General features: G+C 30.0%; 1 protein-coding gene across 4 annotated transcripts in view; it reads right to left on the minus strand.

Annotated features, from left to right (window-relative positions):
• The window catches only part of LOC114349389 (uncharacterized), a 107529-nt gene extending 93234 nt beyond the window's left edge, over positions 1-14295 (minus strand). The window contains exon 1 of one of the 4 annotated variants that reach the window (XM_028299742.2): positions 14093-14295. The gene's annotated coding sequence lies outside the window, so the exon portion shown is untranslated. Of the gene's footprint in view, positions 1-10934; positions 11092-14092 lie in introns of those variants that run through there. The other 3 variants (XM_028299743.2, XM_028299745.2, XM_050657143.1) reach the window with 3 other exon arrangements.
• Positions 14296-14508: the final 213 nt, after the last annotated feature.

Genomic DNA, 14508 nt, shown 5'->3' on the forward strand with positions numbered 1-14508 from the left:
TTATGTTTACTGTTCAATTTATTGTTGATTATTGTAAATCCGCCAACATATAATTCAGAAAATTTTTATGAAATGTAATATAATTTTTAATTAAAGAAAAAATTAAATAATTCTTCAATTACCAATTGACTATTAAAATGAAACTTAATAATTTGTTATATTATATTTATATATACGTGAGGGGCAAAATTATGAAATAATTTCAGTTATTCGAGAATGGGCCATTTTGGAGATTCAATATTGAATCTCCAAAATGGCCCATTCTCGAATAACTGAAATTATTTCATAATTTTGCCCCTCACGTATATATAAATATAATATAACAAATTATTAAGTTTCATTTTAATAGTCAATTGGTAATTGAAGAATTATTTAATTTTTATATACAGCGTGTCTACTTAAGTTGGAAACATATGGGAAACTTTTTTGTTATTCATTTTAGGAAAAAAAGTTATTCTTTATAAAAAGTTCTGCGTGCTCTAAAACCTAAGATTCAAGCATCAGATATCAATTTTTTTCAATATTATACGAGGTATGTCAAAAAATATGAACTTCGTTTAAGAGTAAAGTACCTTTATTTCTCTCAATATCGAAAATTCTTATTATGAAAAGTTGTTTGGAAATAAAAACTAAGATCAAATATGCAATTACATGCTTCTAATTGGAAAAAAATATTTTCCAAATTTTTCTCAAATTTATTGATACTAACTTCGTTTTTATTTATTACACATACGATAACTCTTTTATTATTACTTTTACGAAAAAAAGGTATTCTTTATAAAAAGCTCTGTATGTCCTAATACCGAAGATGCAACCATCAGATATCACATTTTATTAATTTTATACGAGGTATGTCAAAAAATATGAATTTCACTCAAGAATAAAGTACCTTTATTTTTCACAATATTGAAAACGGCTGTTAAAAAAGTTATTTAGAACTAAAAAATATGTTTCAATGTGCAGTTACATCCTTCTAATTGAAATATTGTGAAATATAAAGGTACTATAATCTTGAGCGAATTTCATATTTTTTGACACACCTCGTATAAAATTTAAAAAAGTTGATATATCATGGTTGTGTCTTAGATTTTAGACCATGCAAAGTTTTTTATGAAGAATAACTTTTTTTCGTAAAATGAATAATAAACGAGTTATAGGTCTGGATCCCGCGTATGAAAAAAAAGTTGATTAATAGCAAGCTGAAAATTTGTTAATAGCTTAAGAGTGTCTAGTCGGATAAACTTTGATATATGAAAACACTGGAACAGGGGCAGTTTTAATTGTGGAACAGGTTAAAAATTTGGAACGGTCAGACCACGAAAACGGCACATTTATTTTGTCCGACAGAATAGACTTAAACTCTCCGAACAGAGATTAAACTCTCATGCAAAAATCAGACTGCTATCTATCACCTGTCATGATTCCTGTCATTTGACATATTCTAAATATTCCACTCATTAAAACTCCCATTTGGTGATAAATAGCAGTCTGATTTTTGCATGAGAGTTTAATCTCTGTTCGAAGAGTTTAAGTCTGTTCTGTCGGACAAAACACATGTGCCGTTTTCGTGGTCTTACCGTTCCAAATTTTTAACCTGTTCCACAATTAAAACTTCCCCTGTTCCAGTGTTCCAATATATCAAAGTTTGTCCGACTAGACACCCTTAAGCTATTAACAAATTTTCAGCTTGCTATTAATCAACTTTTTTTTTATACGCGGGATCCAGACCTATTATCATATTTGTAATAATTAAAAACGATTTTGGGTATCCATAAATTTGAGAAAATTTTTTTTCAATTAGAAGCATGTAGTTTTTAATTCCAAACAACTTTTTATCATAAGAATTTTCGATATTGAGAGAAATAAAGGTACTTTACCCTTGACCGAAATTCATATTTTTTGACATACCTCGTATAATATTGAGAAAATTTGATATCTGATGATTGAATCTTAGGTTTTGGGGCATGCAGAACTTTTTATAAGGAATAACTTTTTTTCGTAAAATTAATAATAAAAAAGTTTCCCATATGTTTCCAACTTAAGTAGACACGCTGTATAATATATGGGCTGGAGTTTCATGAATAAGGTCATGTCATAGATTTAGAAAGCCCAGGGGTTTTCATTAATCTAAGGGTCATGTATGCTGTAGAAATAATGAATGAACAACTGAGGAATAGAATCACTGAAATTGATTTTTAAATTATTTTTAAAATAATTACAGTATATTATAGCATCAATGTTTCGAACTTTACGCGATGCCTAGAATAGAATAGAATAGAAATATGCTTTATTGTCATGAAAAATTTAACAATTTTATAGACAAAGCTTACAAGAATCATAAATAAAAACAATAACAAATACAATTTACTAAAATTATACAAATCGTCAATATAAATAAAACATAATAAAGTCAAATAAAAATCAGTAACAATCTATTGCAAAATTAAAAAAAAAATTGCAAATTGCGTAATCTACCTTAAGAAATTTAATAAGTAATTTAATAAGTTATGCTGCTGCATATGACACTCAAATATAGATTAAGATTCTACTTATACATACCAATACTGTAATTTCTTAGTTATTGGTTAAGAAACTCTGCTATTGAATAATATGGTCTTTCAGATAAATAGGCTTTAGTCATTTTACGGAACTTGGGGAAAGATGTTGCAGATTTAAGTTGTAGAGGGAGATGGTTGTATAGTTTTTTTGCAGAATATAATATAGATTTCTTTACTAACTCACTGGACGGGATCCGTAAATAGATCTCAAAAGTAGAATTTCTGGTGGAATAGTCATGTCTAGGTCTTTCTGGAAAAACATGTAGATGTTTACGAATTAAGCAAACAGTTTTTAAAATATATAAAGAAGGTAATGTTAGAATTCTGTGATCTTTGAAGTAGCTTCTGCAATGTGTTGTTCTTCTGAGGCCAAACAGATATCTGATTGCTCTTTTTTGCAATTTAAAAATAACATCGCATTGGGCAGCTGTACCAAAACCCCAAAAAGGCAGACCATATCGAAGATGGGACTCGAACAATGAAAAGTATGTTATTTTGGAAGAGACTAAATCCATTTCCTTAGAGACAGATCTTATTGCAAAGCAAGCTGAGGATAGTTTCTTGCTTAACACATCGATATGAAGGGACCATTTAAGGTTGCTATCTAAAAAAATACCAAGAAACTTTACAGAATCAACGATACTGATCTGGCTGTTATGAAGAGGTAAGGGTTGAAGAGTTCCTTTATAGGGTAATGCTACTGTTTTATCTACGTTAAAAGAGAGTAAATTAGAATCTGACCAGGATTTTATTGTGAGTAGATCAGAAGTTATAGTAGCATGAAGAGTTGCGATATTTGAGTTGCTCCAAGTGATACTGGTATCGTCAGCAAAAAGAAAAACTTTTCCATCGATTTTTAAACTAGTGATGTCATTAATAAAGATAATGAAAAGTAGAGGACCCAATACTGAACCTTGCGGTACCCCACATACAACATTTTTGAGACTAGAGTCTGTATCATTTGCTATAACCAGTTGTTTCTTATTTTCCAAGTAAGATTGAAACCAGTTCAAAGAAATACCTCGAATTCCATAGAAATCTAGTTTTTTTATCAAAATGTCGTGATTTACACAATCAAAAGCTTTGGCATAATCACAAAAAACAGTGGCAGTGTGGAGATTATTGTTTAATGCTTGATAAACCTCATGTAGTACAGAAAACATGGCATCGGTAGTACATTTATTATTTAAAAATCCAAACTGATTTTGTGATAAAATCTTGTTATCAACGAGAAAGGACATAAGTCGGGCTTTTAGGAGTCTTTCAATAATTTTGGAGAGTACCGGTAGTAATGCAATAGGTCTATAATTGCAGGCAATAGATTTTTCACCACCCTTATGAAGAGGAATAATGATGGCCGTCTTTAGGCACTCTGGAAATTTACCTTTCTCAAAAGAATCATTTATTAGAGAGATGAGGACTCCCAACACATTGTCTGGGAGATTTGAGAAAATATGCCTCTTCAGGTGACAGGCATAACTTTGACTTTTTAAATGGGAAAGTACATCCTGTGACATCTCATTTAAAAGCTTTTGAAATACTGATTACAAAAATGTATAATACTTTAATCTTTTTTGAGAGCGTAGGCGCAAAATTTCGATCGAATTATTTTTAAATGCACTCATTTTTTTCGAATCCTGAGAAAACTAATAAGTATTTTTGAAAAATTTAAACCCAGAATGAAATATTACAGTATTACCGACGGTTGAGAGTCCGAAGTTACAGGGGTGAACAAAAGAGAAAGTTGAGTGTGATTTTTAATTTCAAATATATCATTCAAAAGAAACTTTTATTTATTCTAAGGAGCTTTCAGCCCTCGCTCGGTAATAATGTAATCATTCATTCTGCGTTTAAATTTTTCAAAAATACTTTCTCAGGATTCGAAAGAAATGAATGCATTTAAAAATAATTCGATCGAAATTTTGCGCCTACGCTCTCAAAAAGGATTAATGTATTATACATGGTTGTAATCAGTATTTCAAATGCTTTTTATTGACATGTCACAGGATGTACTTTCCCATTTAAAAAGTCAAAGTTATGCCTGTCATCTGAAGAGGTATCGCGTAAAGTTCGAAACATTGATGCTATAATATACTATGATTATTTTAAAAATCGACCTGTCCGAGCGTTTTGCTTATGTGCTAAAAATAACGAAGTTAATAGGGAGGGCTAACACTGCCAGCGCACTGTATATACATTATGTACAGCGGAACCCCGATAAGTTGGCCCCCGATAACCCGGAAGTCCGGATAACCCGGACAGATTTTCAGTATTTTGTATTTTGATAACGACATCCGATTTAGGCGTCGAAAGGTTAATAAAATTATTTTTCAATTTAATTGTGGCTTATTTCCCATCAAAATAGTTAATTATCAGATAAACATTTCAACAATAAAAATGTAAGTAGGTAATATAATATTTGAGAGATAATTTGTATTTGTGTAATTTGAACTATACGATAGTAAAAATGACTCATGGCACACGCCGGCAGAAACAACAGGCACTTGTCTGTAGTATTCCTTTATTTATTTCAAATAGCATTGTTTAAATAAGACTAAAATACTATTTAAAAAATTCTTTTTTAAACAATGGTCTTTAGTTTTTACTGTTATTAAATAACAAACATCGTTCCGATTGTGACTGTATTGTGTGTAGTACAGTCTTGTATTGTTCGCTTCCGTTTGCTTACGTTTGTGTTTGCGTGTTTTTAGTAATTCAGATGTGTAGGTACTGTGCATATTTATATATATTTCATCTTATTTCAATTCTAACGAAGTTTATCTGTAAGTATAGCGTATTTTATTAAATGTTACCATATTCTCCGGCTAACCCGGATTTTCGATAACCCGGATAGGCCGCGGTGCCGATTAATCGAGGTTCCACTGTAATTAAAAAAAAAATGATTAGTCAAACTTAACGAAAACCGGTTCGAACTTATCCCAACTTCACCTTATTCCGTTTTATGATGGAAATAAAGATGATGATGATGATGATGATTAGGTACATTACTACTCCTACCTTTGTTTGGATTTTCTGAAATTTCCAGTACTCTGCCTTATAGTCCAATGTCATACTTTTGTTTATTTTTACATAGTTATAGGTAAATAAAAAATTAGTTTCATTAAATTTTTCAAATGTCTTAAATTCCTTGACAATAACGAAAACTATTTGAAAAGATAAGAACGATGAACATTGAGCAATGTGAATAGTTCGTTTCCTTTATGAAATATTTCGCAGATCACGTAATGTGTTATTAACAGCTACTCTATTTTTTTAAAGATATTTTTATTGGAGAATTAGCCAATTTGTATCACACTATGACATTTTTTATTTCATTTCAGTTAGGTAATCAGCGAAGCATATATAATCTTGGTTCATTTGTATTCAACAGATGTAAATAGTTGGGATAATAATTTGCGTATTTATTGTTGTGTGAAAAAATTCAAATAAAATTGATCTCAAATAATTATTGAGGCCACTTGAATCGTTAAACTAGTTTGATATTAAAAACTAATATAGAAATCATATTTAGATCAGAATATATGGTACAGAGAATACTTGTGAAAGAAAGAATTAAAGAAGCTAAGAATCGTCAATGGGAAAATTTGGAAATAAAAATGGAGAGTGATAGTAAGAGTAACGCGAAGTTACTTCTATGTCTATAATAGAACCCTAAAAAATTTAAGACAAAAGAAATCAAACGGAGTAACTGGTTTAGAAGACAAAGATGGTAACATATTATTAAAAAATGAAGAAATTGCCGAAAGGTGGCGAGAACATTTTATGGAATTACTAATGGGAGACAGCAATGAAATAGAGAATGATGGGGTGGAGTACAATTTTAATGAACAGCAAGATTATCATGACATAACATACGAAGGATTCAGGGAAGCAGTTCTAAAATTAAAAAAAGGTAAGACTGCAGGACACGATAATATCAAGGCTGAACTAATTAAATATATGGAAGAAGAAGAATTACAATTACTATGGAAGATCATAAGGGTCTGTTGGCATACTGGGTGTTTACCTAGAGATTGGACTCTTGCAACAATTCTCCCATTACAAAAAAAAAGGTGATAAATATAAGTGTTCTAACTACATGTGAATATCATTGTTGGTAGTTGCTAGTAAAATGGGTCACACACTAAAAATATGCTTAAAAATTATCCATTTAAGAATTTTCAGAAAAGTGGAACAAGATGTCACTGAAACCAGTGGTGTCATGGCAAAATAGCAGTGCCGGAACGTACTTTCCTTAACTTTTTTACAAGTAAAATATTACTCTGTTTTTTAATACAAGTTACTTTTGCATATTTTAAAATGTATATGCATTTGATTAATTCAAAATATTCTATTTACAAAACCTAAATTCTCTATTTTTTTTCTTTTCTTAACCAGTGCCGGAACGCCGTTCCGGCACCATGACACCACTGACTGAAACCCAATTTGGATTTGGGTGATTCGCCAAAATAGACAGCAATTTCGAGGTAGAGAAATTTAATTTAACAAATGGTTTAGAATTAGTCCATTTTTAAATATTTTTTATAAAATGAGTTATTCAACTTACCCATGATACCAGCAGAGATCATTTTTAAATATTTTCCGAAAAACGGAAATGTGATTTCGGAGTTGACTAAGTGTCCACGGTATTGACGTAATTCTCTGTTAATTGAAATTTATGATCGTAACAATTAAATAAAAATTGCTATGTAATAAAACTATACAAAACACTTCCATTTTGATATAAACTACTACAGAAAAACATGAAAAATAGGTAAAATATCAATTGCGTCGGAGTTGATTTAGACCGGCCTTCGTGTTGTCAAAACTTTCCAATATGTAGCCGTGTCTTCTCCGTTAAACTTCAAAAATCTAATCTGATTTGAACACAATCTTGGCATTTCCTTTCTATACATTCTTCAGTCTTTTCTGCGCAACATAATGATTTGTTATCCGCTTCCACACATGAGCTCCATGTTTTACATAATGTGCCTACATAGACAGATTTTATCAACATTAGAGAAGACTACCCAAAATGGTATATTCTTTCAGAAATGAGCATAGCTGCATAAAATATTACTTTCTTTCATACAATCTTTATTTAACGATTTTGGGGGTTTTCGCCTTCATTTTTCCGTCGTACTCCAGTGTATACATATGAGCCATTTTCTATAAAATGAAGGTAGATAATATTACCAAACCGACCGAAACATCTTGAGAGCTTACCCAGTAACTATTTTCCTATATCAGACTAAATTTAAATTGTATTTTTTTAGTTTAAGAATGACTACTCACATACTTTCAACAACTCCGAGGCACGTTCGTCAACTCCGAGGCACGACTGGGCTTCGGAGTTGATGGCTTCGGTGTTGATGATTTCATACATTTTTAATTCTACTTTCTACAAATTTTAAAAATAATTTTGCTTTATTCATGAGGTGTCAAAAAACTTTATAGCGCATACTTAAAAGAAAAACATATTAAAAAAATTAGCAAAATTAAGTTTTTACGAAGTATTCGGTGTTGACTGTATAAAAATCAAGCTGCCTGCCATACAGTATAGTGCAGTTTGGCCTAAATTTTCCTATATTTTCATGATAGTTCAGAGAAATAAGGAAAAAAAATAGCCTGTTGGTGGCACAACCCCCTCCAGGCCGAAACCAAATTTTTTGAGTAATATGGACATCTATAATAATAACCTATATATTTCCTGCAGCCGATTTTGGTGATATACATAGTTATAAACAAATGAAGATCAAAAAACGGTAAATTTTCGCTTTTTTCGTCTATTACTAAGAAAATAGTCATTTTAAACAAATTTGAGAGTAATAAACTCATAAACGGTATAAAAAACTTCAATATGGCGTTTGCTTAATATGTCTATCCTTATTGGTTGCTTAGAAAATTGCAAAATAAATCATAAATTTTGAGTTTTTATAAATATTTATAACTTATGTAAAAATGAACTTAGAACCTTCTTATTAATACACGGAATGCTGAGACTTATGGTGCTTAATTCATACCCTAAATTTCGAAGAAATTGGTTAAATAGTTTAAAAGTTATTTAATTTGTTTTTCTCAAATTTATTTTTTTTTCAACACTGTAAGTCAGAAAATGATGAAGCTACAGTAATACTTTGGATAGTTTATGGAAGAAGGAAATTTACAGTATTAATTTAATTAAAAAAAAATTACAAAATATAATTATAAATATTGCAAAATTATTTTGCAAAAACATGTGAATTAAATAAATGGGGGGGCTAACTTTGTCCCTAATTGTCCTAGGACAGTTGTTTTTCTTTCTAAATGTGTATAAAAATTCAGTCTTTCTAAATATGAAAAAATAATTTTTCTACGGGTAACGGTTAAAAAGTTATTCTAATTGTTTATAAGTAAGCAAAAAATCGACATGTTTTTTCAAAATAATTTTACACTGTTTAAAATTATTTTTTGTCATTTATTTTTAATAATGGTAATAGTATAAATGTTCTTCTTTCATAAACTGTCCGAAGTATGATTGCAGCCTCATAATTTTCTGACTTGTAGTGTTGCAAAAAAAATGAATTTGGGCTAAACAAATTAAATAACTTTTAAACTATTTGACCAATTGCTTTGAAATTTAAAATATAATTTAAGTACAAGAAGTATCAGCCTTCCGTGTAATAAGAAGGTTCTAAGTTAATTTTACATAAGTTATGAATATTTTTAAAAACTCAAAATTTATGATTTATTTTGCAATTTTCTAAGCAACCAATAAGGATGGACATATTCAGCGAACGCCATATTGAATTTTTTTATACGATTTATGAGTTTCTTACACTCAAATTTGTTTAGAGTGCTTAACTTTTTGGTAATAGACGAAAAAAGCAAAAATTTAGCGTTTTTTGATCTTCATTTGTTTATAACTATGTATATCATCAAAATCGGCTGCAGGAAACATATAGGTTAATAATATAGATGTCCATACTACTCAAAAAATTTGGTTTCGACCTGGAGGGGGATGTGTCACGAGAAAAATCTTATTTCTCTGGACTATGAAGCCTCGGTGTTGATGCACAAAGTTGGTTACAGTTTTTAGTAGTAGATTTTTATGGTTTGATTTTAAAAATGAAAGTTATTAATATGATAGTTTTAAATTACATTGGGTTTTTAATTAATTATTGATAAAATAATCTGCACTTTTGTAACTTTTCAGTGTGTAATACTATAAAACAGATCAAAAAACAGCCTCGGAGTTGATATTTTGACATTAAAATTGCATAAACTGCTTGTAAAAATACTTTTTTTTTTTTAAATTAATGTTAAGTGGTACATTCATCTATTGTATGACTTAACTTTGGCAACATAATTTGAAACACAGTATGTAAAGGACTTAAGAAAAAAGCGAGTTACACAATATGCCGCTTATTTTGGCGAACCACCCACTTAGGAATGTAATGGGTACACGAGAGGCATTATTTGGATTTAACGCCCTCATGCAAAGATGTAAACCAACCAATATATGTTTGTTTTATTGATTACAATAAGGCGTTCGATAAGGTCCGACACAACCGTCTTATACAGTTGCTTAAAGATAAACATATTGACAAAAAAGACTTAAGAATAATAACTCACCTCTACTTTAACCAAACAGCAAAAGTCAGAGTAGGTAAAGAACTTTCGGAGGAATTAGAGATAAAAAGAGGCGTATGGCAAGGTTGCATACTCTCACCCTTATTGTTAGTATCGACTTCGAGTATCGAGTAAAAATGTTCTCTTTTTTGAATGAAAAATATTAAATACCTACTGTGAATAAAAAAGCAATACTCCAGTATCTGTAGATATTTTACGTCTACTTAGCTTGTGGTCGATAGTGAGATGAGTTAAAATGTCTGTACATGTAATGAAATAAATGTACCTAATCTCTTCCTGTACATGTACTAAAATGATAACCACCTGTATGAAAAGTTGATAAGTGTTAAGTTCGTGTAAGGGTCACATAAGAAGTTCATAAAATACATTTTCGTCTACAGTTAGACAAAATATGTAAGTATGATTCATGTAAGATTTACCTAATCATTTTTATTTTCGTTTGATTTGTTCTGGGGTATTCCCAGTAGTTCCTGATAGGAGAAGGACAGGAAGACCAAAGAAGATTTGATGGAAGACGCTTGCAGAAGACATGTATGTAGATGGTATTAATATTGGAATGACCTCAAATAAAAACTTGAGGAGGAATGAAAGTAGGATAGCCCACCCCACTTTGGAATAAAAGCAAAGACAATAAAGTGTGTTATAGCAAATAAATATTTCGAAAATTGCTTTATGTGAAGACGAGTTTATTGTTATTTAGATACCTACGAAATAATATTAAGAAGTATAGTAAACAGTACCTACCAGCAAATCAACAACACCAAATGTAAACAAAAATGTTAACTATCGGTGATAAACAACTTTGTATCACCAATAATACAACTATTCTGAAGAAAACAATACAAAAATGCTTCAATAATCTATTTCTTTACGCAGTTTGACTTAAATTAAAACCAGCATAAATAAGTGATTGTATAATTCAATTTTATCCCTAGAAGATAATTTTATAGAACTAAGTGTTGGGGCTGTGTGCAAATATAAACAAGAGACGAGAGATATTAGGAGGACAAACGCAATTTTATAATTTATACATATTAAATGCTTATCTTATTAAATGAAGAAAAAGTATGTTATTTCTTGGTAAATAAATGTTAATACTATTTTATTGCTACGCTACCAGAATAGTTGCTCATCAATTTGTAAAACCAGGTACATAAACTCAAGTACCTAATACGAAGAAAATTTAAAAATTTTATCATCAATTCCTTTCAAATGTTATCAAGGAATGTACAATTTCGCATTTAAAATCTATTTTTTCCTGCATAACAGTAAAATGTTTTCATTGGTATTTTATAACTGGGAAAGTAATTGGGTATGATAATGCGATCCTGCGTACCAAAAAAAAGTGTATTAATAGCAAGCTGAAAATTTGTTAATGTCCGACTTGCATATTATTTGAAAATAATGACATGATTTCGAAGTCAGTTAAGTATGATATAATGCCCTAAGGCGTTATTTTGAAAAATAACGCCCTAGGGTATTAAATTTAAATAACTAGTTAAATACTGTCAAGTTGACAAATAACAACCTAAGTAAAACTATGGTTACCACAATTACGTTACGACTATTGCTAGTAATTGTACTTATTTGAAAACTAATTAATTCAAAATTCATTTAATTTTTTTGCATATAAAGAATAATTTAGTCGGACATTAAACGTTGAAGGCTTAGATAATAACGCTTTCGGTCAACGTAAGTTCCTCGGGCCAAAGGCCCTCGGTATATACACCATTGACCTCAAGCGCTATTATCCTTATAATACCCTTGGTACCTCAAAAACTGTAATAGCTTAACGGTGTCTAGTCGGACAAACTTTGATGTATGGGAACACTCAAACAGGGAAAGTTTTAATTGTGGAACAGGTTACAGGTTTCGAACGTCAGACTAAGAAAACGTCCCATGTATTTTGTCGGACAGAACTTCCAATTGATTTGTTACCTTTGCATTAAACTCTCATGCAAATATCACACTGCTATTTATCACCAACATAATTCCTGTCATTTGATATGTTCTACGTGTCGGACTTATTAAAATGCCCAACATATTCATCGGACAAACATTTTTTCATATAGGTAGGTATTATATAGGTAGGCCTGTATTCAATAGCCGCTAGACTAATATTATTTATGAATGCCAGTTTTATGGACTTCAAAATGCGATTTCGATAAACTTTAATTACAATTAACGCACTAATTAAGCAAATTCAGAGTTAACGCAATGGTATCAAATTATTGAAATTTCAGGACGCATCTATTCATGTAAATTTTATTTCATGTAAGTGACATTAGGTATATTTTCCATAAGATGTGTGCGGTGTCCTTTATAGTAGAAACATCGATTATAAAACATTTTATTAATTTGATTTAATAATTATTTTAATAATTTAATATAATAAAACATTATAAGGGGGTAGCCGCAAAATCTTGGCTCAATGCTATTTAAATGCATTCATTTTTTTTCGAATCCTGAGAAAACTAATAAGTATGTTTGAAAAATCTAAAATCGCAGAATGAAAGATTACACTATTACCGAAGGCGGAAAGTCCCTGAAAACTTTTATAATGTTTATTTTAATAAGTTACAAGGGTGAAAAAAAAAGAGAACATTTAGTGTAATTTTTAATTTCAAACATTTCATTCAAAAGAAACTTTTTGTTTATTCTAAGGGACTTTTAGCCTTCGGTAATAATGTAATCTTTCATTCTGCGTTTTTTCTGTAATTTTTCAAAAATATTTATTAATTTCCTCAGGATTCGAAAAAAATGAATGCATTTAAATAGCATTCAACCACAATTTTGCGCGTACTCCCTTACAGCCACTTTACACCATGCAACTAATTGCGCAATTAATTGCACAATTTCTTGCAGCAATAGAAATTGCATCGTGTCATACGCGAATTGCACATAAAAGCTGCAACTTCTTGCAGCAATTTCTTGCTGCAAGAAGTTGCAGCTAGATAGAACATGTCCTATTTTTCATGCAATTTTTTCTGCAATTTGGGTATATTTTTAGTAACTTTTAAGGCTACACTGTTTGTTTTGACATTCTGTCATCCTAAATTTCAAACTAAACAATTTTTGACAAAACTAGAGGAACTTTTTACCAATTTCACGCTTCACAGATAACATTATTCTGGGGGATAACTTTAATTATGTAACATAGGGATTAAAGAAACTATATTCTATTTTTATTTCTTTTGTATTTAACAACTTGTTTCCTTTTGTAAATGAATAATGTATTATAGGTATATTTGCATTAGGTATTAATTGATTTTGTTATACATAATACATATTATATATACTTTTCTCAAATTATAATCTAACATTTTCAATCTAATATATCTGATAACTCTACTCAAAAAATTACATTTTTAATTTATAAAAACAACATAACCCAAAATTTATGGTATGTCAAAGTTTCTGTCCATTTCATGTCAGTTTATGCAATTACTTGCACTGTGTAATCACTTTATTGCAGAAAGCTAGTTGCAACTTATTGCAGAAGTTCTTGCTACAAGAACTTGTGCAATAAATTTCGCAATTACTTGCATCGTGTAAAGTGGCTATTAGAAAGAAAATTAAAATTTATTAAGGATAAAAAAGGAAAAATATGTGATTCAAAATCTATTACAAGGCTATCGTCTAAAGAAAACAGAAGTGAGTTAAAATGTTTTTCGTATCAGTTATCTAAATAATAACTATTGGAAATTGTTTTTAACAAACACGATGAATACGATTTTTATCAGAAATATACTTCGTTTAACATTAAAGAATTCATATTTAAGATAACACAAACAATGTGTTTATACCAAAACATTTGAATTTATCAAAACATTTACCTAAAATTTCATAATTTTACACTTTGCGTAATTTTTTTATAATAAAGTAGCAAATACTGGACTTACTTTTTACTTTCGTGTCTTCTGTACGTCCGTAATATCAGTATTCCAAGAAAATAAGTGAACTTTCATTCAGACAAAACATAATTAGAACAGAGATATTTGTAAATTATTTATTTATTTATATCCGAACAAACATCGCGACTGCAATGTGGAACGCTACAAAATCAAGACATTAGGTACTCTCACTACTACTTCTACAACAAAACTAATGGCTTTCTTGATGATAGGTTTCGGCTTTCGGCATTCGGCTTCAGCGCCCACTCTTTTTGTGTATGGATGGGAGAAAAATACACGATGTTTTATGTGTAGTCAAGATTATTATCTAATTACTAAGGACATTTTGGTACTTTTTTTTGTTTGTCAATAGACGCAGCAATAATGCACTAAAATCGACCTCCGAAAAAAAAGGACACGACGGA

Source organism: Diabrotica virgifera, chromosome 1 (genome assembly GCF_917563875.1).
Source record: "Diabrotica virgifera virgifera chromosome 1, PGI_DIABVI_V3a".
Taxonomy (NCBI): Eukaryota; Metazoa; Arthropoda; class Insecta; order Coleoptera; family Chrysomelidae; genus Diabrotica; species Diabrotica virgifera.